Consider the following 26,928-nt stretch of genomic DNA (forward strand, 5'->3'; position numbering starts at 1 on the left):
TCTCCCTTAAAAGGCAGTACCTCCAGGGTTTTTCTAGAGTCCAGATCCACAGACCAGGATCTCAGCCACAAAATCCGGCGAGCCATGACTGATGTAGTAGAGGCCTTGGCTGCTAGGATACCGGCATCAGAAGCAGCCTCTTTGATATATCGAGAAGCTGTGACAATATATGACAAGCATTGTCTAGCATGGTCAGAGGAGATTTCAGCATCTAACTCCAAGGCCCATGCTTCAATAGCCTCTGCAGCCCATGTTGCTGCAATAGTGGGCCTTTGTGCAGCACCCATGAGGGAGTAAATAATTTTCAGACAACCCTCCACACGTTTATCCGTAGGCTCCTTTAGAGACGTGACAGTAGTGACAGGTAGAGCTGAGGAAACCACCATCCTAGCCACATGTGAGTCTACTGGAGGAGGCGTTTCCCAATTCTTAGACAGCTCTGGCGCGAGGGAATAGCGAGCCAGCATCTTCTTTTGAGGAACAAACTTCGTACCCGGGTTTTCACAGAATTCCTGATGTATATCCACACTGCTGCTGCCCTTGTAGTCTTCACTTTTTCTTCAAAAAAGCTCTTCTTTGGGCTGCCTTGAGCAGCCCCCCTGTAACGTGCCTGCTATCTGCAGAAGCAACTACAAAACTGAGCTCCTGTGCAGAGAGGCAGGAGGCGGCGCTGTGCATTCTGGGAACAGTCAAAGCTTTTCAGCCTGTTGGTGCATCGGATCAAGATCCTACTCTACACCCCTATGTCTATACTTGTGGAGCCCAGTGTACACCGCAGCAGAAAATAATAATAATAAAAACAACAACAACAACAACAAGACACCACAGGATTCTCCCCCTGTATAATAATAACATGACACTACAGGCTACTCCCCCAGTATAATAATAATAATAAAAAGGACACCACAGGCTGCTCCCCCTGTATAATAATAAAAATAACAGGACACCAAAGGCTGCTTTTCCTGTATAAAAATAACAGGACACCACAGGATGATCCCGCTGTATAATAATAATAATAATAATAATAATAATACTAACCGCATGGACACCACAGGCTGCTCCCCCTGCATAATAACAGGACACAACAGGCTGCTCCACCTGTATAATAAAAATAACAGGACACTACAGGCTGCTCCCCCTGTATAATAGTAATAACAGGACACTACAGGCTGCTCCCCCTGTATAATAATAACAACAACAACAACAACAACAACAACAACAACAGGACACGGTTGAGTCTATATCGGAGTGGCAGAAGGGGACTTGTGACGTACCTAGACACATCACCAGGGGGAGGAGCTCCGGCCGAACAGGGTACCCTAAAAGAACGCTCGCCACACTTCGGGCTCGCTTCACTCGCCACCTGATTACTAAATGTAATACTATCCCGCTGGCCAAGCTCCTCCCCCTTGTGTCGTGACTCCTCCCCCAGACGGAAAAGGTCACTTAGCCCACTTGATTTTAGCATCTACCAACAGGACACCACAGTCTGCTCCCCCTGTATTATAATAATAATAATAACAGAACACCACAGGCTGCTCCCCCTGTATAGTAATAATAACAGGACACCACAGGCTGCTCCTCCTGTGTAATAATAATAATAGGACACCACATGCTGCTCCCCCTGTATAGTAAGACGCCATTACCTGATCTCCACGGACACTGGGAGGCTGCAGCAGTCGATGAAAACTCACTTCCTGTATGTGGAACGCACAGTACGGAAGTAAGTTGGAACGCACAGGCAGGAAGTAGGGCATGATTGGCAAAGGCGGCTTTCTACTTACTGGCCCCTCCCCTACTACACCCCGCCCATAGCCCCGCCCTTTGCAATGAATATTACCATACATGTCCTCAGTGCAGGAGGCCGGCGGCCATTTTCTTGTAGACCAGTCCGGCAGCAGCAATAGGTTCCCTGGCAGTGTAGTGACGTCAGGAGCGGCGGCCATTTCCCCTGGTCTGAGCTCCTCCTTCCTTCTATCATTCCCACAAGGCAGCAGGAGCAGAGAGCAGCCATTGCTGTGTCTGGCAGCAGGTAATGATATTATTATTATTATTCTATAGGCTGAGCAGCTCTGGTGTCAGGTTCTGTACTACAGGGGGAGCAGCCTCTGGTGCCTTGTTATAGTGCAGCTGGAGCAGCCTCTGGTGCTGCATTATCCCTGTACAGGTGGCTGACACTCTAGTGTCCTATTACTGTAATACAGGTGGCGCAGACCCCGGTGTTACCGTAATACAGGTGGCGCAGACCCCGCCGTTACCGTAATACAGGTGGCGCAGACCCCGCCGTTACCGTAATTCTATACACCTGACATTACAGGTGTTCTGTCCTTTGTCATTGTGCTGTACAGGGGGGGCGGCCTGTGTTGTCATAATATACAGGAGGAGCAGCCTGTGTTGTCATAGTATACAGGAGGAGCAGCCTGTGTTGTCATAGTATACAGGGGTAGCATCCTGTGCTGTCATAATAGACAGGAGGAGCAGCCAGTGGTGTCCTATTATTATTATTATTATTATGCAGGGGGAGCAGCCAGTGGCATCCAGTTATTATTGTACAGGAGGAGCAGCCTGTGGTGTCCTGTTATTATAATACAAGGGAAGCATTATTTTTATTATTATACAGGGGGAGTAGCCTGTGGTGTGCAGTTGTTGTTGTTAATAATATTATTATTATTATTATTATTATTATACAGGTGAGCAGCCTGTGGTGTCCTGTTATTATTATTATTATTATACAGGAGGAGCAGCCTTTGTTGTCCTATTATTATTATAAAGAAGGAGTAGCTAGTGATGTCCACTTATTATTATTATACAGGGACAGCTGCATGTGGTGTCCTGTCATTATTATTATACAGGGGAAGCAGGCTGTGGTGTCCTGTTATTATCAGTATACAGTGGGAGCAGCCTGTGGTGTCCTATTGTTGTTATTATTATACAGAAGGGAGCAGCCTGTTCTGTCCTATTATTACTTTTATTATTATTATTATTATTATTTTGCAGAGGGAGCAGCCTGTGGTGTCATTTTATTATTACTATAAAGGGAGAGCAGAATGAGGTGTCCTGTTGTTATTAGTATTATACAGAGGGAGCAGGTTTTTGTGTATGGGTATTATTATACAGGGACAGCAGCTTGTGTCCTGGTATTATTATTATTATTCATTGGGAGTGGTGGTGATGTCACAGTGACATCACTTATATCTATATTAATAATACAGACATGACGAGATGTGAGGGGGGTCTGGGAGTGTCACAGTGAAATCACATATAGCTATAGTAATAATACAGGGACATGACTGGGGAGGTGAGGGGTTCTGGGAGCGTCACAGTGACATCACTTTTATCTATAGTAATAATACAGGGACATGACTTGGGAGGTGAGGGGATCTGGGAGTGTTACAGGGACATCACTTATATCTATAGTAATAATACAGGGACATGACTGGGGAGGTGAGGGGATCTGGGAGTGTCACAGTGAAATCACGAATATCTATAGTAATAATACAGGGACATGACTGGTGAGGGGATGTTGGAATGACACAATGATTTCACTTATATCTACAGTAATAATACAGTGACATGACTGGGGAGATGAGGGGGTCTGGGAACATCACAGTTACATCACTTATATCTATAGTAATAATACAAGGACATGACTGGGAAGGTGAGGGGATCTGGGATTGTCACAGTGAAATCCCGAATATCTATAGTAATAATACAGGGACATGACTGGGGAGGTGAGAGGATCTGGGAGTGTCAGAGTGACATCACATTTCTTTTTCATCCACTAGGGGGCTCTGGTGTACTCTTGGGATATGGACATTGCGATAGCAAGGATAGGCACATTTAAATATTTAAATGTGTAACCCACCTTCCCCTCCATACTCCCAAGATGCCTCAGTGTTTTTTGTGTCCTTCACCAGGGAAGGTTGCATCCTGGAGTAATTTCTGGGTTTACTATTAATTTTTCGAAAGATTTTTTTCTTTCATCAATCACACTTCCCAGCTTATTAAGAAGCGTGGGTCCGGGAGTGTGTGCTGCTATTGTGCAGCAAAGGCTTGTTGGTGCTTAGACAGAGAAGACCCGCTATAGACCTTCATCAGCGGTAGCTGATTCAGCCATGGCTGCAGGAGCTGGACGGAGCTTAGAGAGAAGACCCGTTGGAGTCTCCACATTACACTGAGGTAAGGAGCGGGCGGTCAGCTTATGCCGCTCCATTGGGCCAGCTTGTTGCTGTGATAGTGGGGTAGTCAGATCCTTCTGCCGCCCCTCCGTGTGCGGGGAACGTGTTTTGCATGAGCTGCTTACTAAGGTATAGCTTTACTGGCTCAATCTCCCCCGCTTCCCCGCTCCCACCAGCGGTCAGACACATACTGCCACTGGGCACCTGTGTCTCTCCGCACCTGCCCGCTCCCCGGCACCCGGCAGCGCAGCTCCAAACAGCACTGCCGCTTGCCTCTACAATCTGCCCCTCTAGACAACTGGGAAGCGGCTTCCAGCAGAGGTCAAATAATGCTGCCGCTGGGCACCTGTCAGGCTACATCTCGTGGCTCCCAGCAGTGGACATATCACACTGCCGTTGCTGGGCGCCCATCACATCTACCCCGCTCTCCAGCTTCCACAAGCGCACAGACCACGGTGGGTAGCTGCTGCTTCTGCAGGGCACCGTCACTCAGAGCCGGTGCTTGGTATATAATGCGGGGGGGGGGGGGGGGGGGGGGCATGGAAGAAGCTAGGCGCGGATTACTGCTTTAAGCATTGGGGGAGGTCATGGTGGTCCCTAGTTCAGCGGTTCCCCTAAATATAAGGGATGGTGGCCAGGGCTATAAGGGACAGAACATGCTATTAAGCATATGTTATTAGTGCTTTTGGGGGTGCATAGGTTTTACATCTAGGGTATAGTCAGTTGTCTATAGGGTATAGTCAGTTCACACAAAGGTTACACACCTACTTCTTGCTTCTTCCTACAGCAATATGTCAGTCCTACAACACACGGCCACTAGAGGGGGCAGGGGTGTTTAGTAGGTGGCACAGTGACCATCATAGATTTCCTCTATAACACAGTGCGGTGCACGTGGTATTATAGACACTACAGTTATTTTCACTGAGTTGTCCGGACGTTGTCTCACTGTATTATTGTCTGTCTGCATGACAATATGAGAAACAGCAGCTTGTCTGTGATAACTGTGAGAATGTCTGATTTGCAGTCAGAGTTGTCCGCTGCACAAAAAGACCGTGAGGCGGCTAAGTCTGATTCACGGGTAATACCGTGTGAGCAGCCAATGTGGGCTCAGGATGTTTCTAGAACTTTGCTGGGTTACAAAGTCCATGTATAGTTCAGTTTCTAAGAATGGTCATCGTTTGTCTCATAATCACATTCTGACGATTCAGTGCCACATCTGATATCTCAGCATTGGGTCAGGGGTCAGATAGTGAGGTCACTAATAGCCCGAGCTATGATGATCTCATTAGAGCGGTACGCCAGCTGCTAGGTTGCACTGAAACATATGAGGTTTTATTACTAGCAGACTATGGGCGACTGTGTGTTTTTCTTATTCTTATCTCTTAATAAGCAGGCAATAGAAGCATGGCTAAATCCAGTTAAACAATTTTTCTGGGACAACACGATTTCTGTCTAAATATCTTTTCCCACAGGCTATGACAACTAAATCACCATCGGTGGAGTCTTCAGTTTCTAAACTTTCACTAAAATTGACTATTCCAGTCCCAGGTGCAGCTACGCTTAAAGACCCCTCGGAGAGTAAGCTGGAGGCCATGCTAAAGTCCATGTATACAGCAACAGGGGTGATGCTTACACCTGTTTGAGTTGGAGTTTGGGTTAACAAGGCTGTAGTTGCATGGGCGAAACAGCTCAGGTTAGGCCTACAACAGGGTTTTCCCTCAGACCAGCTTATATTTCTTACCGATCACATTTGTGAATTGGTTGAGTATTTAGGTACGGCCTCGTTGGATGTCGGACAAGTTTGTTCTCGGCTTGTGGCCCGACAGCCGCTGTGGTTGCGTTCTTGACAGGCCGAGGCAGAGTCAAAATGAGGAATAGGGGCGTTCCCTTCTACTGGTGTTATCTGGTCCTGAATAGGATAAATGGAACTCTCAGTCAACGGGAAAGGAAATACTCTGACCAGCGTTCAAATCTTTTAGACCTCAGTCCTTTTTTTTAGATAAGAATAATTTATTGTCACTGTACATGGACATTACATACAGTTCATGTCATATACACAGAAGGGAAGAAGCGATTCCTTAACATAGTGGTACAACATCTTAAGCACCTCTAACGTCTCCCCGATGGCAAGAGGGAAAAAACACATTACAGGGATGACCCCAATCTTCAATCATATTTGTTGCCTTTGACAGATTCCTCGCGGTGAGTACATCCGCCAACCTAGGCAAGGGTTGGCCGATGATCCTCTCTGCGGATTTAATCACTCTTTCCAAGGCAACAAGATCCGAACACTTGGCATTACCATACTACACCGTGATCGCGTAGGTCAGCAAGCTCTCAATAACACAGCGATTAAAGTTAACAAGAGATGATTGCTGCAGACCTGCTACTCGGAGCTTTCGTAAGAAAAAAAGATGCTACTGAGCCTTCCCGACCACAGACATGATATGCAAGGACCATGATAAATCCTCTGTGAACTTAATCCCCAAAAATGTCACATCGGTAACCCTTTCCACCTCCTCACCATTCAAAATCAGCAGACAGATGCTAATTTTTTTAGATTTCCTAAAATCTATCACAACCTCCTTGGTTTTCTTACTGTTTAATAACAGGTTGTTTTTAACCCCCCACTCAGCGAGTCTTCTGTCACGTCTAGCAAGGTTTGAGAATCCAGCAGCTGAGACTTGCCCAAGGAAGTGGTTGTCTGCAGATGAATAAGACGAGGGGGTTGGATGTAGTTCCTTCTCATGTACAAGGGGAAATGAGGAACATAGGCGGGGCTAAGAGTCAGTAATTTGTAGTTCTTGAGAATGAGGCTGAAGTAGGGAACTGTGGCTTGTGGACGATGACTTAAAGACATAGTTGTAGACAAAGAACTGCGGGTTGTGGTTTGAAAGACGAGACTGTAGATAATGAACTGTGGAACTGAATAGTAATAAAAGACGTGGCTAGAGACAAAGAACTGTGGACTGTGGATTGAAAGACGAGGTTGTAGATAATGAACTGTGGAACTGTGGACGGTAGTTTAAAGACGTGGCTGGAGACAAAGATCTGCGGACTGTGGCTTGAAAGATGAGGCAGAAAGACAGAGGCCTTCCATGCCCAAAGGGTTTAACTGGACCAGGTTTTTCTGGAGCGCTTCCACAGGCAGCAGTAGGTTTGGAATGGCAGGGCTACAGCAGCAACTGAGAACCGGCTAAGCAGGGTTAGGAGAAACCAGAACACGGCAAGAATTCTGGGAGCACAGGGTTAAAGCACCTACAACAGGGTTGTAACTTGAAGCACTGGCCTCCCTGTCATAAACCAGCCCCCTTTTATAAGGAGAATTCTCCCTGGATTGGCTGGAAGGAAACAGGAAGCCAAACTATGCCTCAGACTTGGTCTCCAACATGGCGGCGCCCAATAATGCAGACATCTCTGCATAGCCACACAGCTCACTGCCCCTTGTCTCCTAGCAATATTCCGGCAAGAGAGACCCGCTGCAGCGACATCCCGCTGCCATGAGCGAACCCCCTCACGCCGCTGCCCACGGACCCGCTGCGGCAGCCCTCCTCGGCTGCTGCCTATGAAGCCAGCCCCACGGCCCCAGCACACGAGTAAGACCTCGGGCGCTGACAGAACCCCCCCATTTGCGGGTGGACTCCGGACACCTATATGGTTTAGCTGGAAACTTGGCATGAAATGTCCGAAGAAGTCTTGGAGCATGGACATCTTCTGCTCCTACCCAAGACCTTTCCTCAAGTCCATATCCTTTCCAATCAACAAGGTACTGGATGCGACCATATCGTCTGCGGGAGTCGAAGATCTTGTGAATCTCAAATTCGTCTCTTTGTGCTGATGGGATCTTGGGAGATTTAGGTAGAGCAGCTCTAAATCGATTGAGAACCAATGGTTTTAAAATAGAAATATGAAACGCATTAGGGATTCTTAAAAGCGGAGGCAACTTCACCTTGTAAGCCACAGGATTTAATACTTTTTCAATTGGGTAGGGCCCAATAAATCTGGGAGCAAACTTTTTAGTAGGAATGTTCGACCTTAGGTTATGTGTGGAAACCCAAACCCGATCTCCCACCTTAAGACTTTTTACAGCTTTTTGCTTCAGATCTGCATAGGTCTTATACCTCTTGGATGTATTAAGCAGGGCCTTGTGGAGCTTTTGGATGATAACCATAATTTATGAAGAATGGAGAAGATTTTGTAGCAGAATGATAGAGATTGTTATGAGCAAATTCTGCAAATGGGAGAAAGTCCAGCCAGTTGTCTTGAGAGGAGGACATGAATAAACGTAGAAATGTCTCCAGGTCCTGGTTCACTCTCTCTGTTTGACCATCTGTTTGGGGATGATATCCTGAGGAGAAATTTAATTTCACACCGAGAGCAGAACATAGGGACCTCCAAAACTTGGCCACAAACTGAGGACCTCTATCAGATATGATTTCCTGCGGTAGACCATAGAGTCGGAAAATCTCTACTATGAATAATTTTGCCAACTGGGATGCTGATGGAAGACTAGCCAGGGGAACGAAGTGTGCCATTTTAGAGAACCGGTCAACTATGACCCACACGGTATTTCGTCTGCCAGACCATTAGTAATAAAGTCCATAGAAATATGCGTTCATGGTCTTTGTGGTACAGGTAACGGATGGAGTAACCCAGCTGGAGGACCTTTGGGACTTTTATGTTGGGCACACTTCGGACAAGCAGCCATGAATTCCTGAACATCAGTTCTGAGATGAGGCCACCAGTAGGAGCACTGAATAAATTTGAACGTTTTATGACCGCCCGCATGGCCCATGAAGGAGAAGTGAGCCCATGTAAGAAGTTTCTTGCGAAGATTTTGGTGCGACGAATATTTTCCCAGGATGAGGAAGTGGAGAAGTATTAGTTGTTGAGAAAGAGGTGGACTCCAAGATAAATTGCTCTTTTGAACGATCAGAGGGTTCTTCAGAACTTAGGGAACGAGATAACGCATCTGCTTTTTTGTTGAAAGAACCTGGTCGGTAACTAAGTTTAAAGTTAAAACGGGTAAAGAAGAGTGCCCATCTTGTTTGGCGTGGGTTCAAACATAGAGCAGATTGTAGATATAGGAGGTTCTTGTGATCTATGGTTACCGAGATTGGATGCTGAGCTCCCTCCAACAAATACCTCCACTCCTCGAAGGCTAACTTAATTGCTAGTAATTCTTGTTTCCCAATAGCGTAGTTCTGTTCAGCGGGAGAAAATCTTCGCGAGAAGAATGCACAGGGATGGACCTTCTTGTCCTCGAAGAGCTGGGACAATACTGCTCCTACTCCTACAGTGGAGGCATCAACCTCCACCAGGAATGGACGGCTGAGATCGGGTTGTCGAAGGACAGGGGCAGTCATGAAGGCTTCCTTTAAAGACAAAAAGTTTTCTAAAGCCTCCGGAGACCACTTGACCTGTTCTGCACCTTTCCTGGTTAATGCGGTAATGGGAGCTATGACAGAAGAATAATTCTGAATAAATCTTCGGTAGAAGTTAGCAAATCACAGAAAACGTTGAACCCCCTTAAGGGTAGCTGGAAGCGACCAATCCTGAATCGCCTGCACTTTAGCGGGGTCCATCGGTAACTTCTGTCCTGAGAGGATGTAACCGAGGAATGGAATCGTGGGTACTTCGAAGGTGCACTCCTCTAATTTACAGAATAATTGATTCCTCTGTAAACGAGTTAGAACCTCTTTGACTTGTTCTCGATGGGTCTTCAGATCCCTGGAAAAGATGAGGATGTCATCTAAATATACCACCAAGCAGTCATAGAGGAGATCTCTGAAAATTTTGTTAACAAATTCTTGAAAGATGTCTGGGGCATTACACAGGCTGAAAGGCATTACCAGGTATTCGTAATGCCCATCGTGGATATTAAATGCCGTCTTCCATTCGTCACCTGAGCGAATACGTATAAGATTGTAGGCCCCCCGTAAGTCCAATTTGGAGTAAACAGCTCCTTTAACACAGTCGAATAGTTCTGGAATTAGAGGCAACGGATATCTGTTCTTAATTGTTATGTCGTTGAGACCTCTATAGTCAATACAGGGCCGCAGATCCCCATCCTTCTTCTTGACAAAAAATACCCCGGCCAGAGAGGTGGAAGACCTGATGAACCCTTTATCCAAATTCTCCCGGATATACTTCAACATGGCCTGTGTCTCAGGGAGTGAGAGAGGATAGGTTCGACCTCGGGGAAAAGTTTTGCTTGGTACCAGATCAATGGGACAATCCCAAGTGCAATGCGGAGGCAAGGTGTCCACCCCATGCTTACTGAAAACATCTTGAAAGGCCTGGTATTCCACAGGAAGGCTGGAAGAACAGAGGGGTCTTTCTGAGGGCAAACAATTCTGGAAGCAGTTTCATCCCCAAGAGAGAACATCCATGGTCGGCCTGTGTATGTGGGGATTGTGTTTTATTAACCACGGAAATCCTAGGATCAGTTCGTGAGAGGCTTAAGGAATTACAAGAAAATAGATATTTTCTGAATGAAGAACTCGACCTAAAACTTGAGAGGGATAGAACGAAAGGATATGATTCCCTCGGTAATATGACTTCCATCCACCAAAGTAATTGAAATGGTACGATCCAAACGGACAGTTGGTATTCCTGATCATTTAACCAGAGCTGAGGTAATGAAGCTTTCAGCAGCTCCGGAGTCAAGTAGTGCAGGGATGAGTAGAGAGGAAGAAGGGAGCTCCAGGTGAGTTAACAAGACAGACTCTTTCTTGGTAAGTAATTCCGAGAATTCTCCTAGCTTGACCTCTCCAGCACAGGCTAGGAGCGGGCGTTTCCTGGTCGTTGACTGCAGGATTTAAGGAAATGATCTGACGCACCACAATACAGGCATAGGTTCCCTTGTCGCCGTCTCTGACGTTGTTCGTTGGAGAGACGGGAACGATTGATCTGCATGGGTTGTTCGGTAGTTGGTGATGATGATCTTGGCGGAAGAACGACTCGAGGCTTGGGATGATCAGACCGCGATCTCTCCATACAGCGTTCTCTGTACCTCAGGTCTAATTTATTACATAAGGAAATCAATTTATCCAACTTATCTGGAACGTCCTGAGTTGCAGGTCATCTTTGATCTTTTCGGAGAGACCGCTCCAGAAAGCTGCAACGAGAGCCTCCTCATTCCAGTACAGTTCTGAGGAGAGAGTACGAAACTGGATCATGTGCTGACTAACCGTACATGTGCCCTGACGCAGGCGCAGGATCTCTAATGAGGCGGCAGAAGTCCTGCCCGGTTCATCGAAGATTCTTCTAAAGGTTGCTACGAACTCTGAATAGTTAGACAGGATGGGATCTGTCTTCTCCCACAAAGGTTAGACCCATTCCAATGCTTGCCCAGTAAGCAAAGAAATTATATAGGCTACCTTGGTTCGTGCTGATGGAAAGTTGGCCGACTGTAGTTCGAGCTGGATTTCGCACTGGTTGAGAAACCCACGGCATTGTTTTGGATTCTCATTGAACTTACTGGGTGATGGCAAATGTAACCGTGGAAGTGATACTGGTACAGGCAGAAGCGGGACCGGAGGTGCTAATGTGGGAGCAGCCGTCGATACTTGAGGGGCCGTCATGGCAACACAGAGAGAATCGAGACGTTCGGACACATTCTGCATGAACTGCACATTTTGAGATTGTGTGGCCTCCTGCTTACTAAAGCGAGACCAGATATCTGCAGTTCTATCCCCTCCTGAGGCCTGATCACCCTTCGTATTTATTGGGCCAATGCTTACTGTCATGTTTAGCAAGGTTTGAGAATCCGGCGCCTGAGACTTGCCCAAGGAAGTGGTTGTCTGCAGATGAATAAGACGAATAAGAGGGGGTTGGATGTAGTTCCTTCTCATGGGACAAGGGGAAATGAGGAACGTAGGCGGGGCTAAGACTCAGTGAGTTGTAGTTCTTGAGAATGAGGCTGAAGTAGGGAACTGTGGCTTGTGGACGATGACTTAAAAACTTAGTTGTAGACAAAGAACTGCGGGTTGTGGTTTGAAAGATGAGACTGTAGATAATTAACTATGATACTTTGGTGATAAAAGATGTGGCTGGAGACAAAGAACGGTGGACTGTGACTTGAAAGACGAGCTTGTAGATAATGAACTGTGGATAGTGGTTCAAAGCCGTAGCTGGAGACAAAGATCTGTGGACTGTGGCTTGAAAGATGAGTCAGAAAGACAGAGGCCGTCCGTGCCCAAAGGATTTAACTGGACTGGGTTTTCCTGGAGCGCTTCCACAGGCAGCAGTAGGTTAGGAACGGCAGGGCTGCAGCATCAACTGAGAACCGGCTAAGCAGGGTTAGGAGAAACCAGAACACAGCAAGAATTCTGGGAGCACAGGGCTAAAGCACCTACAACAGGGTTGTAACTTGAAGCACTGGCCTCCCTGTCATAAACCAGCCCACTTTTGTAAGGAGAACTCTCCCTGGATTGGCTGGAAGGAAACAGGAAGCCAAGCTGTGCCTCAGACTTGGTCTCCAACATGGTGTTGACCAGTAATGCAGACATCTCTGCATAACCTCACAGCTCACTGCCCCTGGTCTCCTAGCAACATATCGGCAAGAGAGACCCACTGCAGCGGCGTCCCGCCGCCACGAGCGAACCCCCTCACCGCCGCTACCACTGCCCACGGACCTGGTGCGGCAGCCCTCCTCTGCTGCTGCCCACAAGCCACCTGTGAAGCCGGCCCCAGCACATGGGTAAGACCTCGGGCGCTGATTTCTTCTCACTTCCTCTCTTTAACCACTCTCATCTCCACCGGTTATCAAACCCACCAGAATGGTATCATCCACAAACTTAATCACAGAGATTGTCTCCAAATTAGACTCACAGTCAGAGGTTTACAGGGAATATAAGAAGGGACTTAAAACACACCCCTGCGGAACTCCTACACTTAACACCAGTTCAGAAGACAGGTCAGAGCCCAGTCAAGAAATCCAACAGCCAATGACATATGGCTGCATCATATCCGATCCGCAAAAGCTTTTTTACTAACACCGCCGGCACTACCGTGTTAAAGGCGGAACTATAATCCACAAATAACAATCTAGCATAGGTGTCTCTATTTTCAAGATGACAAAGTACTCTACTAAGCACCATAAGAGCTGCGTCCTCAGTTGATCTGTTCGACCGATAGGCAAACTGATTAGGGTCAAATCCCAATGGATGGACCAAAACAATTCTCTCAAAACATTTCATAATCAATGAAGTGAGAGCAATCGGCCTATAGTCGTTCAGACCAATGACCGACGCAGACTTAGGAATTGGAACAATTATTGAAGTTTTGAAGCACCTTGGAACAGTGCATTGACTCAGGGAAAAGTTTTAAATCTTTGTAAAAATGCCTGCCAACTGCTCAGCACATGCCCCTAATACTCTGCCTGAAATACAATCCGGGCCAGGAGCCTTCCTTACGTTCGTTCTGGTGACACAATCCCTAACCTCAACTTCAGTCAGGGTCAAAAAACTATCTGAATGGAATCTAAAAGAGTTACCTGTAGAAGAGTCAACCTCTTCAAAACGTGCATAAAAGTGATTTAGCTCAGCAGACGAAGGACCGCCCATCCTGACAGAAGTAGAACTTTTATAATCAGAGATGTATTTAATTCCTCTCCACATCGTTCTTGCATCACCCGATTCTTTAAAATGGTTTTCAATCTTACTCGAGTAAGCTTCCTTAGCAAGACGAATACCCTTTTTTAAATTATATAATTATATAAGCTAATTTGTCTTTTACTCTAAACGCCCTATCCCTAGCTCTCAATAAGGTACGAACCTCACTGTTCATCCAAGGTTTGTCATTTGGGAAGGTACAAGCTAACTTCCTCTTAGTAACACTTTCTATGCAACAATTACTATACAATGACACCATTGATGCCCAACGATCGTTATCAACACCTAAATCCCCAGTAGCCTCCTCAATAAACTGATCCCAATCAATACACTGAAAGCAACCCTGCAAACTTAATAAAGCTCCCTCTGGCCAGACCTCAACTTCCTTAGTAATTGGTTGATCCCTCCCTAATACCGACAAATACCTGGGAATTAACCAGAGTGTTGAGTGATCGGACTGCCCAACGTGACGACACAAAAGACATTTGTATGCATGCTCAACATTAGGGGTGGGGTGGGCTAGAGGAACAACCATGCAGAGGGACGTGGTTTTCAACAAACCACAAACCGTCGTCAGGACACAAAGGCCGTTGACAAGCCAGTGGCATGACGTGCTCCCAGCCCATCTTGGCTCTTCAGTTGTGGGAGCACACCTTCAGACGTTTCACTTCGCGTGGTTTCAGACATCACAGACGGGTGGATCGGCAATTTTGTTTTCAAAGGTTTCAAAATTTAGTTTGATTGTCTACCACCGATGCGGTTTTTCAAGACGGGTCTGCCTGTGTCAGCAAACAAGTGAGCAGGTCTGCAGGCCACTATTCAGTCTCTCGTACATTCAGCAGTTTTGGTTCAGGTTTCAGTACACCAACAAGGTTTTATTCCAATCTTTTTGTAGTGCCAAAGCCGGATGGCTCGGTCACACCGATATGGAACCTAAGGGGGTTCAATCGGTACGTCACTTACTACACATTCAAGATGGAATCCCTACGGTCAGTGATTGCAGGTTTAGGACCACAGCAATTCATGATTTTGCGGGATCTCAAGGATGCATACTTACACATTCCAATTTGGCCACCGCATCAGGCGTACTTAAGTTTGCAGTTCAACAAGCGCCTCGGTATTCACAAAGATGATGTCTGTGATGATAGTTCATCTCAGATCCCTGGGAGTGATAATCGTTCCATACTTAGATGACCTTCTCATCAAGGCTTCATCTCAACAAATACTTCATAAACATGCCTTACTGTTGTACAGTCTACTAGTTCAGTACGGATGGATTGTCAACTTTAAAAAAAAAATCGAGTCGCTTCCTGTGTCAAAGAATTCCATTTTAGGAATGATTCTGATTACGGTGGATCAAGGCATTTATCTTCCACAACATCAAGTACATGCTATTCATCATCTAGTACTGCCAGTGCTCAAACCATGGACAGTCTCTGTGCATTTGTGCATTCGACTGTTAAGACAGATGGGGGCATCTTTCAAAACACTCCAGTTCGGAAGATTTCACTCATGTCCCGTTCAACTGGATCTTCTCGCATAGTGATCCGGCTCTTGTCTACAAACTCATCAGATGGTGCGCTTGTCTCCAGGGCCAGAGTATCAATACTCTTGTGGCTCCACATACACAATCTCACTGCGGGAAAAAGGTTTGGAGTCTGGAATTGGATAATTCTGATGACGGACGCAAGTCTCAAAGGTTGGGGAGCAGTGGTCCAACATTGTCAGTTTCAGGGTCTATGTTCAGACCGAGACAGATTACCGTCAATCAGCGTCCTGGAACTCAGGGCAATTTACAACGCTCTGCGTCAGGCAGTTCACTTGCTCCTGTCTCAGACTGTTCAGGTTCAGACGGACAACGCGACGGAAGTCGCATACATCAACAAACCAGGAGGGACTCAAAGTCGCATGGCCATGCAAGAAATTGCTCGAATCCTCAATTGGGCCAAACATCACCATGTGATATTGTTGGCGGTCTTCATTCCGGGAGTGCACAACTGGGAGGCAGATTGTCTCAGTCATCAAGATTTTCCTCCAGAAGATGTTCCAGATGTTAGTCCAGCGCTGGAGTTACCCAAAGATGGATCTAATGGCTTCTCGCCATAATCATCAGACAGTTACGTGGCCATACAGCCTAGTGTATCTATTTCTGTTTCCGCTGCTTCCTCGGTTGCTAAAGCGGATCAAACGAGAGTCCACGACTGTCATACTAGTGGCGCCTCGTTGGCCTCGGAGAGTGTGGTTCTTGAATCTCCATGGTCTACTCGCAGACGATCCCTGGCTGATTCTGCTACGTCCAGACCTACTACAGCAGGGGTCGTTCCTTTACCCTGATTTAGCGTGGCTGCTTTTTACGGGGTGGCTGTTGAGACCACTCTCAAGACGAGAGGGCATTCCACAGTTGGTTATACCAACCACGTTACGTGCTAGGAAGCCAGTTTCAGCAGCTCATTATCACAGGATTTGGCGAGTGGTTGGTGTGAAGCTAGGATGTTTCTGACATATTCTTTCAAGTTATCCCATCTTTTGCTCTTTTTACAGACGGGGTTAGATGGAGGACTGCGTTTAGCGACACTAACGGTGCAGGTCTCTGCCTTGTCAGTTTTCTTTCAAAGGTGTTTGGCTCTTTGCCAACAGTTCACAATTTTCTGCAAGGTGTCCTCAGTATAACCTCCCCTCACACCACCTACGGCTCCATGGACGTGAATATAATTTTGCATGGTTTTGCAGTCACGTTTTGAACCCTTGCAACATGTGGATGTTAAGTTTAGAACTTGGAAAACCTTGTTTCTCCTAGCCTTAGCTTCGGCAAGGTGTGTTGCACAATTTGGGTGCCTTGTCATGCAAGCCACTGTATCTGGTATTTCATACTGACAGACCGGACCTTTGGACAAATCCCGCTTTTCTACCGCAGGTTGTATCTTCTTTCACATCAATCAACCAATCGTAGTTCCTGTTTTTCAGAAAATTCAGGTACTCCGGCTACTTTGGATGTGGTACGCACACTCCGCGTTTATGTAGCCCGAACATTAAAAGTACGTATATCGGATACTTTGTTCTCTATGATGAAGTCAAGATAGGTTGGGCAGCTTCCAAACAGACCTTGGCCAGATGTTAGGCGCCGGGGCCGGCTCGTCGGTGCTGCCCGGCGCCTAGCAACCAGGGACGCCGTACGCGAACAGCCGCCGGCTCCCTGGCAACGCTGGACGCCGGGCGCGCTGAGCCGCACGGACCCTAGCAACGGGGACGCCACTGGCGGACCGAGTTCCCCGTTGCTAGGCTTTAAGGGTTAATGTTTTCTCCTGCTCTCTGGCCGGGCAGCAAGGCAGCTGCATGGCATTTATTCTAATCAGCCTTTTGGCAGCTGATTGGAGGACTCCTTGTTTAATACACTCCCAGGGCTTCTCACAGACGCCGGTAATAGCTTCCTGCATGCTGTCTTTGTTTGCTGAGAGTCTGTTCCAGTCTTGCTGTATCCGGTCATTCCAGTATTGGAAGCTCTGAACTCGGAAGTTTGTCATCTAATTCCTGGAGTCCTGACTAATCACCTTATAACATCCAGTGGTGTTCGTGAGTCACGGCCTTGCCGTGTGTTGCGGCTTGTCCGCTTTATTATTTATTATTTATGTTTTGGTGCATTTTGCGGAGGGTTCCGCTTCCACAGGTCCACTCTGGTATCCGGCGGTGCCGGGTAGGAGTATTGGACAAGTGGATTTTGGTTGTTCTTTTCCCTGGCGGGTTTCCGCACATACTTTAGGTTTTGTCAGTTAGCTTGTAGCCCCTGGCCTGGTTGTTTAGTCAGAGGGCCCCTTGTTATCACCATGTCTCGGATTTCCCTTTGTCTCCCATTAAGACCTGAGGGGGCATCGGAGTTGGGCAGACTTAATCCGCCCTTCAAACGCGGCTGCCATGAGCTCAAGCAACCATAGTCTCGCAGGGGATTTCTGACAGCACGGGCGAGACAACGGAGTTAGGGCGCCAGGGGCTATTTTCTATTCCCGCTCCCATAACCAGCATTCCCTTCCAGTACTCTGACCATTGCCATGAGATCTCCTCCGGTCAGGAGTACTGGAATCATAACATTATTACCGGCCAAACCAAAACCTAAAATTAAACTGGGTTTAATTTTTTCCTTATTCAGTTTTGTAAGAGTTATCGGCCTCATGAATCCCACAGGCTTAGGGCCAAATCCTGGTCAGCTCCTAGTCAGCCAGATTCAAGAACTTACTCAGATGTTTCAGGATCTTTCCCTTCGGGTGAAGTCGCAGGAAGATCTTTTACGAACTTCCCCGAGGGTAGTCCCTGAACCAAAAATGCACTTGCCTGACCGTTTTTCTGGTGATAGGAAGGAGTTTTTTAATTTTAAAGAATCCTGTAAACGTTATTTTCGGTTAAGACCGATCTCCTCAGGTACTGAATCTCAGCGGGTCGGAATTATTATTTCTTTGCTCCAGCGAGATCCTCAGACCTGGGCATTCGGTTTAAAAGTAGAGGATCCGGCGTTGTCATCAGTAGACGCCTTTTTTGGGTCTTTAGGGCTTTTGTATGATGACCCTGATAGAGAGGCATCCGCTGAGAGTCAGTTACGCACTCTCAGACAGGGTAGAAATCCTGCAGAAGTTTTTTGTACAGAGTTTCGCCGTTGGTCGAACGACTGTGGCTAGAATGACCCAGCCCTGCGCAGTCAGTTTCGCCTCGGCTTATCAGAGTCTATAAAAGACAGTCTCCTTCAGTATCCCGCTCCTGAGACTCTCGATAAACTCATGGAGCTTTCTATTAAGATTGATCGTCGTCTCAGAGAGCGGAGGGCTGAAAAAGGAGCACCTGTCAGGTCTACTCCATGTGTATTTTCCATTCCTGAGGACGTAGAGAAGCCCATGCAGATGGGTCTCTCCCGGCTGTCTCCAGAAGAAAGAGCCAGAAGGCAAAACTCTGGTCTTTGTTTGTACTGTGGGGGTAAGGGACATTTTGCCCGTAATTGTCCGATCAAGTCAGGAAAACACCTCGACCAAGTGAATTGTGAGGGGGTTCACTTTGGTCTGCAGCTTATCTCCTCGAAGAACTCCCTTTTAGTCCCAGCTAAAGTTTCCTTTGGCAGCCTCTGTTCCTCGGTGTCGGCTTTTGTTGACAGTGGAGCTGCAGGGAACTTTATGGACTTAACGTGGGCCAAGGCCTTAGGTATTCCTCAGTTAGCCTTGGGTAGGTGTATCACCATGCATGGTTTAGATGGGAGTCCCTTGTCCAATGGGGTTATTTCCCTCTGTACACCCCCTGTACTACTTACGGTAGGAGCTCTTCATTCCGAAAAGATCGAGTTTTTCCTTACCCATTCCCCAGCAGTTCCAGTGGTTCTGGGTCACCCTTGGCTGGCCTTTCATAATCCCACCATTGATTGGCAGTCGGGGGAGATTTCACAATGGGGTACCATCTGTAATAAGGAATGTATTACGTTTCCCGTCAGAATAGCTGCTGCCATTCCCGAACTCATTCCCGTTGAATACCAGGACTTTGTTGATGTGTTTTCCAAGGGCAATGCGGACATTCTGCCTCCCCATCGGCCTTATGATTGTGCTATTGAGCTAATTCCTGGTGCCACATTGCCAAAGGGAAGGTTATATGCATTATCCGGGCCAGAAACTGCGGCCATGAATGAGTATGTTAAGGAGAGCCTAGGGAAAGGATTTATCAGGCCATCTAAATCCCCTTTAAGTGCAGGCTTCTTCTTTGTGGAGAAAAAAGACGGATCACTCAGACCTTGCATTGACTTTAGAGCCCTGAATAAGATCTCAGTTAAAAATACTTACCCTCTGCCGCTGATTTCTGTCCTCTTTGATCAGCTGCGTTCGGCTGTGATTTTTTCTAAAATTGACCTGAGGGGAGCGTATAACCTCATCCGAATCAAGTCGGGAGATGAGTGGAAGACGGCTTTCAGTACTCAGTCGGGTCACTACGAGTATCTGGTGATGCCGTTCGGCTTGTCTAACGCTCCGGCAGTATTCCAGGATCTCATTAACTATGTGCTCCGTGATTTTCTAGGAAGATTCGTGGTCGTTTACTTAGACGACATCCTGATCTATTCTGAATCAATTGAACAACATGTTACCCAGGTGCGTCAGGTTCTTCAAAAATTACGTGAAAATCATCTATATGCCAAGCTGGAGAAGTGTGAGTTTCATGTCACGGAGGTATCTTTTTTAGGGTACATTATTTCCCCTCGGGGATTCTGCATGGAACCTAAGAAGCTCCAAGCCATCCTTAGCTGGGCGCAACCCACCAACTTAAAAGCAATTCAGCGCTTTTTAGGGTTTGCGAATTATTATAGAAGATTTATTCATTCTTTTTCCGACCTGGGTGCTCCCATTGTTGCACTGACTAAGAAGGGAGCGGATCCTACCAACTGGTCACATGAAGCCGAGTTATCCTTTCAGGCCTTGAAACAAGCTTTTGTCTCAGCTCCAGTCCTCAGACATCCCAACCCAGAATTGCCCTTCATTGTTGAGGTTGATGCCTCGGAGGTTGGAGTGGGGGCTATCCTATCTCAGAAGGATCCGGACACTCTGGAACTACATCCTTGTGCCTTTTATGTCCAGGAAATTCTCATCCGCTGAATCCAACTACGATGTTGGTAACCGGGAGTTACTGGCTATTAAATGGGCTATCGAGGAGTGGAGGCATTGGCTTGAGGGAGCAACACATACCATTTCAGTATTGACTAACCATAAGAATCTGCAATACATCGAATCAGCTAAGCGGCTGAATGCCCGGCAGGCTCGTTGGGCTTTGTTCTTTACTCGTTTCAAATTTATTATAACTTTCAGGCCAGGTTCCAAGAATACCAAGGCAGATGCTCTGTCACGCAGTTTTCTTCCGGTTCATGATAACAGTCCTGTTACTCCCATACTTCCATCTTCAGTCATTTGGGCAGGCCTCACACAAGATTTATTTACCCAGTTAAAACAGCTTCAACACCAAGCTCCTGGAAATACTCCTGCTGGTCGTCTTTATGTCCCTGAGTTCTTGAGAGCTACTGTTTTGACTGAGTTCCATGATAACAAAGTTTCCGGGCATCCGGGGATCTCTAAGACATTGGAGTTAGTCTCCCGCTCAGTATGGTGGCCTGGTCTTTCTAAAGACGTTAAGGAGTTTGTTTCTTCATGTCAGGTTTGTGCACAGCATAAGGTTCCCCGTTCCTTGCCTATCGGGCAACTTATGCCCTTGAATGTCCCTCTCAGGCCATGGTCTCATATTTCCATGGATTTTGTGGTGGACCTTCCCCTTTCAGCTGGATGCAGAGTCATTTAGGTGGTAGTAGACCGTTTTAGCAAGATGGCTCATTTCATTGCCCTTCCCCGACTGCCATCTGCCCAAGGATTGGCAGTGTTGTTTCTCCGCCATGTTTTCAGACTTCATGGGTTGCCCACTGATATTGTTTCTGATCGGGGTCCACAATTCATTGCACAATTCTGGAAGTGTTTCTGTGCTTCATTAAAGATGAGATTGTCATTAACATCTGGTTACCACCCACAGTCCAACGGGCAAACCGAGCGAGTTAACCAATCATTGAAACAGTATTTGCGTTTGTATTCAGCTAAACTCCAGAATGATTGGTCCGAGTTTCTTCCATTGGCGGAGCTTGCTTACAATAATTCTTGTCATTCCTCCACCAACGTGTCTCCATTCTTTTCAGTTTTTGGTTTTCACCCCAGAGCTAATTCTTTTTTTCAACATTCCTCAGTTTCCTCGCTAACCTTAACCTCCCATCTCAGAGCCATTTGGAAAAAAGTGCACCTTGCTCTCAGAAAAGCGGCCTTTCGAGAGAAAATATTTTCTGACCGGCTCCGACGTCCTTGCAGTTTTAAGGTGGGAGTTAGGGTATGGTTGTCGACTCGTAACATTAGACTTCGACAATCTTCAGCTAGGTTGGGACCCAAATTTATTGGACCATTTCATATCATTAAAAAAGTTAACCCAGTTGCTTTCCGGTTACGTTTACCAAAATCTCTTCGGATTGGTAATACGTTTCATTGCTCCCTGTTGAAGCCATACATTTCTTCCAATAAATTTCCTCGGAAGATCTCTCAGGGAAGATCTCCAGTGGATGTACAGGGGCAACAGGAGTTCCTGGTGGAGAAGGTTCTCGATTCCAAGTTGTCCAGGGGCCGGCTCTATTTTCTGGTTCACTGGAGAGGTTATGGTCCAGAGGAAAGGTCCTGGGTCCTGGATAAGGATCTTCATGCCCCAAGGCTCAAGAGGGCATTTTTTCGGTAGTTTCCTTGGAAGCCTGGCTTTAGGGGTTCCTTGACCCCTCCTCAAGGGGGGGTACTGTTAGGCGCCGGGGTCCGCTCGTCGGTGCGTCCCGGCGCCTAGCAACCAGGGACGCCGTACGCGAACAGCCGCCGGCTCCCTGGCAACGCTGGACGCCGGGCGCGCTGAGCCGCACGGACCCTAGCAACGGGGACGCCACTGGCGGACCGTGTTCCCCGTTGCTAGGCTTTAAGGGTTAATGTTTTCTCCTGCTCTCTGGCCGGGCAGCAAGGCAGCTGCACAGCATTTATTCTAATCAGCCTTTTGGCAGCTGATTGGAGGACTCCTTGTTTAATACACTCCCAGGGCTTCTCACAGACGCCGGTAATAGCTTCCTGCATGCTGTCTTTGTTTGCTGAGAGTCTGTTCCAGTCTTGCTGTATCCGGTCATTCCAGTATTGGAAGCTCTGAACTCGGAAGTTTGTCATCTAATTCCTGGAGTCCTGACTAATCACCTTATAACATCCAGTGGTGTTCGTGAGTCACGGCCTTGCCGTGTGTTGCGGCTTGTCCGCTTTATTATTTATTATTTATGTTTTGGTGCATTTTGCGGAGGGTTCCGCTTCCACAGGTCCACTCTGGTATCCGGCGGTGCCGGGTAGGAGTATTGGACAAGTGGATTTTGGTTGTTCTTTTCCCTGGCGGGTTTCCGCACATACTTTAGGTTTTGTCAGTTAGCTTGTAGCCCCTGGCCTGGTTGTTTAGTCAGAGGGCCCCTTGTTATCACCCTGTCTCGGATTTCCCTTTGTCTCCCATTAAGACCTGAGGGGGCATCGGAGTTGGGCAGACTTAATTCGCCCTTCAAACGCGGCTGCCATGGGCTCAAGCAACCATAGTCTCGCAGGGGATTTCTGACAGCACGGGCGAGACAACGGAGTTAGGGCGCCAGGGGCTATTTTCTATTCCCGCTCCCATAACCAGCATTCCCTTCCAGTACTCTGACCATTGCCATGAGATCTCCTCCGGTCAGGAGTACTGGAATCATAACACCAGATAGATTAACCTGACCATTCATCAGGTGCACTTTCATGCTAGTCTAACACCGACTGCATCTGTTTTAGCACATTCCACGCGTTCTGTGGGAATGTCATGGGCAGCAGGTCGTGGAGCTTCTACGGCGCAACCTTGCTGTGCAGTTACATGGCCATCAGTGCACACATTTGTGCGCTTTTACAAGTTTGATAATTCTGTGGCATCAGCTTCTAGCTTTGGCCGTCTAGTGTTACAGGTGCCAAACCGCTGTCCCGCCGAAGGGGGAAACTTTTGTACGTCCCAAGGGTACTCCAGTGACCCCTAGTGGATGAAAAAGAAAACAAGATTTTGGTACTTGCCAGATAAATCCTTTTCTTTGCACCCACAGGAGGCACTGGACGCCCACCCAGAGCAGTTTCTCCTGGCTGGTGGTAAGTTCAATAGTTCTTATGGTAACACAATTTCACTGACTTATTTAAATGTAAGGTGATTGTTATCTATTGTTGTGTCACCTTTGTCCGTTATGTTATAATGTTATATGTAATTCTCCATTGTTCGTCCTCTCTGTCGCTCCTATTCGGCTCAGCAAAAAAACACTAAGACATCTTGGGAGTATAGAAGGGGAAGGAGGGTTACACATTTACATTTTTAAATGTGCCTATCCCTGCTATCGCACCGTCCATATCCCAAGAGTACTCCAGTGCTCCCTGTGGATTCAAAGAAAATAATTTATCTGGTAAGTACCAAAATCCTATTATCTTCTCTAATAATACAGAGACATGACTGTGGAGGTGAGGGGAGTTGGGCGTATTTACAGTGATATTTATGTCTCTTCCATTTCACAGAGGTGTGAAGAAGACATCTGGTGTGTGTGAGACACCCAGCAGCCATCCCCGTGTGTCAGGAGGACTGAGCAGGTCCCAGAGCCCCATCACGGTGCCTCCACCTCACTCACTGATACATGAGAGACACAGTGACCAGAAGATCCAGGAACTCACCAACAAGATCATTCAGGTGCTGACTGGAGAGGTGACTGCTGGGAATGGGACATTATACAGTAACACCGGGGGACGTGTCTGGGTGATGACTGGAGAGGTGACTGCTGGGAATGGGACGTTATACAGTAACACCTGGGGATGTGTTTGGGTGATGACTGGAGAGGTGACTGCTGGGAATGGGGCATTATACAGTAACACCGGGGGACGTGTCTGGGTGATGACTGGAGAGGTGACTGCTGGGAATGGGTCATTATACAGTAACACCCGGGGGATGTGTCTGGGTGATGATTGGAGAGGTGACTGCTGGGAATGGGACATTATACAGTAACACCAGGGGACGTGTCTGGATGATGACTGGAGAGGTGACTGCTGGGAATGGGGAATTATACAGTAACACCAGGGGATGTGTCTGGGTGATGACTGGAGAGGTGACTGCTGGGAATGGGTCATTATACAGTAACACTAGGGGACGTATCTGGGTGATGACTGGAGAGGTGACTGCTGGGAATGGGGCATTATACAGTAACACCAGGGGACGTGTCTGGGTGATGACTGGAGAGGTGACTGCTGGGAATGGGGCATTATACAGTAACACCAGGGGATGTGTCTGGGTGATGACTGGATAGGTGACTGCTGGGAATGGGATATTATACAGTAACACCAGGGGATGTGTCTGGGTGGTGACTGGAGAGGTGACTGCTGGGAATGGGACATTATACAGTAACACCAGGGGATGTGTCTGGGTGATGGCTGGAGAGGTGACTGCTGGGAATGGGACATTATACAGTAACACCAGGGGACGTGTCTGGGTGATGACTGGAGGGGTGACTGCTGGGTAATGGGGCATTATACAGTAACACCAGGGGATGTGTCTGGGAGATGACTGGAGAGGTGACTGCTGGGAATGGGACGTTATACAGTAACACCAGGGATGTGTCTGGGTGATGACTGGATAAGTGACTGCTGGGAATGGGACATTATACAGTAACACCAGGGGACGTGTCTGGGTGATGACTGGAGAGGTGACTGCTGGGAATGGGGCATTATACAGTAACACCAGGGGATGTGTCTGGGTGATGACTGGAGAGATGACTGCTGGGAATGGGACATTGTAAAGTAACACCAGGGGATGTGTCTGGATGATGACTGGAGAGGTGACTGCTGGGAATGGGACATTATACAGTAACACCAGTGGACGTGTCTGGGTGAGGACTGGAGAGGTGACTGCTGGGAATGGGTCATTATAAAGTAACACCGTAGGACATGTCTGGGTGATGACTGGAGAGGTGGCTGTTGGGAATGGGACATTATACAGTAACACCATGGGACGTGTCTGGGTGATGACTGGAGAGGTGGCTGCTGGGAATGGGACATTATACAGTAACACCAGGGGACATGTCCAGGTGATGACTGGAGAGGTGATTGCTGGGAATGGGACATTATACAGTAACACCAGGGAATGTGTCTGGGTGATGACTGGAGAGGTGACTGCTGGGAATGGGGCATTATACAGTAACACCAGGGGATGTGTCTGGGTGATGACTGGAGAGGTGACTGCTGGGAATGGGACATTATACAGTAACGCCTGGGGACGTGTCTGGATGATGACTGGAGAGGTGACTGCTGGGAATGGGACATTATACAGTAACACCAGGAGACGTGTTTGGGTGATGGCTGGAGAGGTGACTGCTGGGAATGGGACATTATACAGTAACACCAGGGGACGTGTCTGGGTGATGAATGGAGAGGTGACTGCTGGGAATGGGACATTATACAATAACACCAGGGGACGTGTCCTGGTTATGACTGGAGTGGTGACAGCTGGGAATGGGGCATTATACAGTAACACCAGGGAACGTGTCTGGGTGGTGACTGCCGGGAATGGGACATTATACAGTAACGCCAGGGAATATGTCTGGGTGATGACTGGATAGGTGACTGCTGGGAAGGGGACATTATACAGTAACACCAGGGGACATGTCTGGGTGATGACTGGAGAGGTGACTGCTTGGAATGGGACATTATACAGTAACACTATGGGATGTGACTGGGTGATGACTGGAAAGGTGACTTCTGGGAATGGGACATTATACAGTAACACCAGGGGACTTTTCCTGGTTATGACTGGAGAGGTGACTGCTGGGAATGGGGCATTATACAGTAACACCAGGGGACGTGTCTGGGTGATGACTGGAGAGGTGACTGCCGGGAATGAGACATTATACAGTAACACCAGGGGACGTGTCTGGGTGATGACTGGAGAGGTGACTGCTGGGAATGGGACATTATACAGTAACACCAGGGGTTGTGTCTGGGTGATGACTGGAGAGGTGACTGCTGGGAATGGGGCATTATACAGTAACACCAGGGGATGTGTCTGGGTGATGACCGTATCACTGTTTGTGTCCAGTGTCTATAAGGTGTCAGGATGTCACGGTCTATGTCTCCATGCAGGACGGGCAGTATATAGAGGAACACATGGGTCTGTACAAGGACATGATGATGGAGAATCACCGGCCCCTCACATCACTAGGTAAGAGGAGACTGTCATGTATTGTACAGGGGAGAGCAGGTATGGGGCACTATACTCAGTCACTGTGTGTCTCCTACAGATGGACCCAGTAACAGAGATACCCCAGAGAGATGTCCCCGTCCTCTGTATTCCCAGGATTGTACAGAGGAGAATCACAGGATCCCACAGGAGGATCAGGTAGGTGGGATTTAGGGTCTCACCAATATACCAAAGTGACCATCACTATATGATCTGTAGAGAAGTTTTGTACCTTATACACTGATATTATACTGTTATTAATGTATATTGTTTTGTGGGCTATTTAGGATGAATGTCTCACTGACATT

At 47.5% G+C, this 26,928-nt stretch overlaps 1 protein-coding gene and 1 long non-coding RNA gene across 2 annotated transcripts in view; both read left to right on the forward strand.

The window, feature by feature from the left end:
* LOC134984379 (zinc finger protein 585A-like) overlaps positions 1 to 26,928 on the forward strand; it is a 290,470-nt gene that overhangs the window by 250,665 nt on the left and 12,877 nt on the right. The window lies entirely within an intron of this gene.
* On the forward strand, positions 1,987 to 26,605 carry LOC134984366 (uncharacterized). Its single transcript, XR_010191743.1, has 3 exons — positions 1,987 to 2,032; positions 23,917 to 24,085; positions 26,524 to 26,605. It is a non-coding gene; the product is annotated as an uncharacterized LOC134984366 (long non-coding RNA).

Source organism: Pseudophryne corroboree, assembly GCF_028390025.1.
Source record: "Pseudophryne corroboree isolate aPseCor3 chromosome 3 unlocalized genomic scaffold, aPseCor3.hap2 SUPER_3_unloc_5, whole genome shotgun sequence".
In the NCBI taxonomy this organism is placed as follows: domain Eukaryota; kingdom Metazoa; phylum Chordata; class Amphibia; order Anura; family Myobatrachidae; genus Pseudophryne; species Pseudophryne corroboree.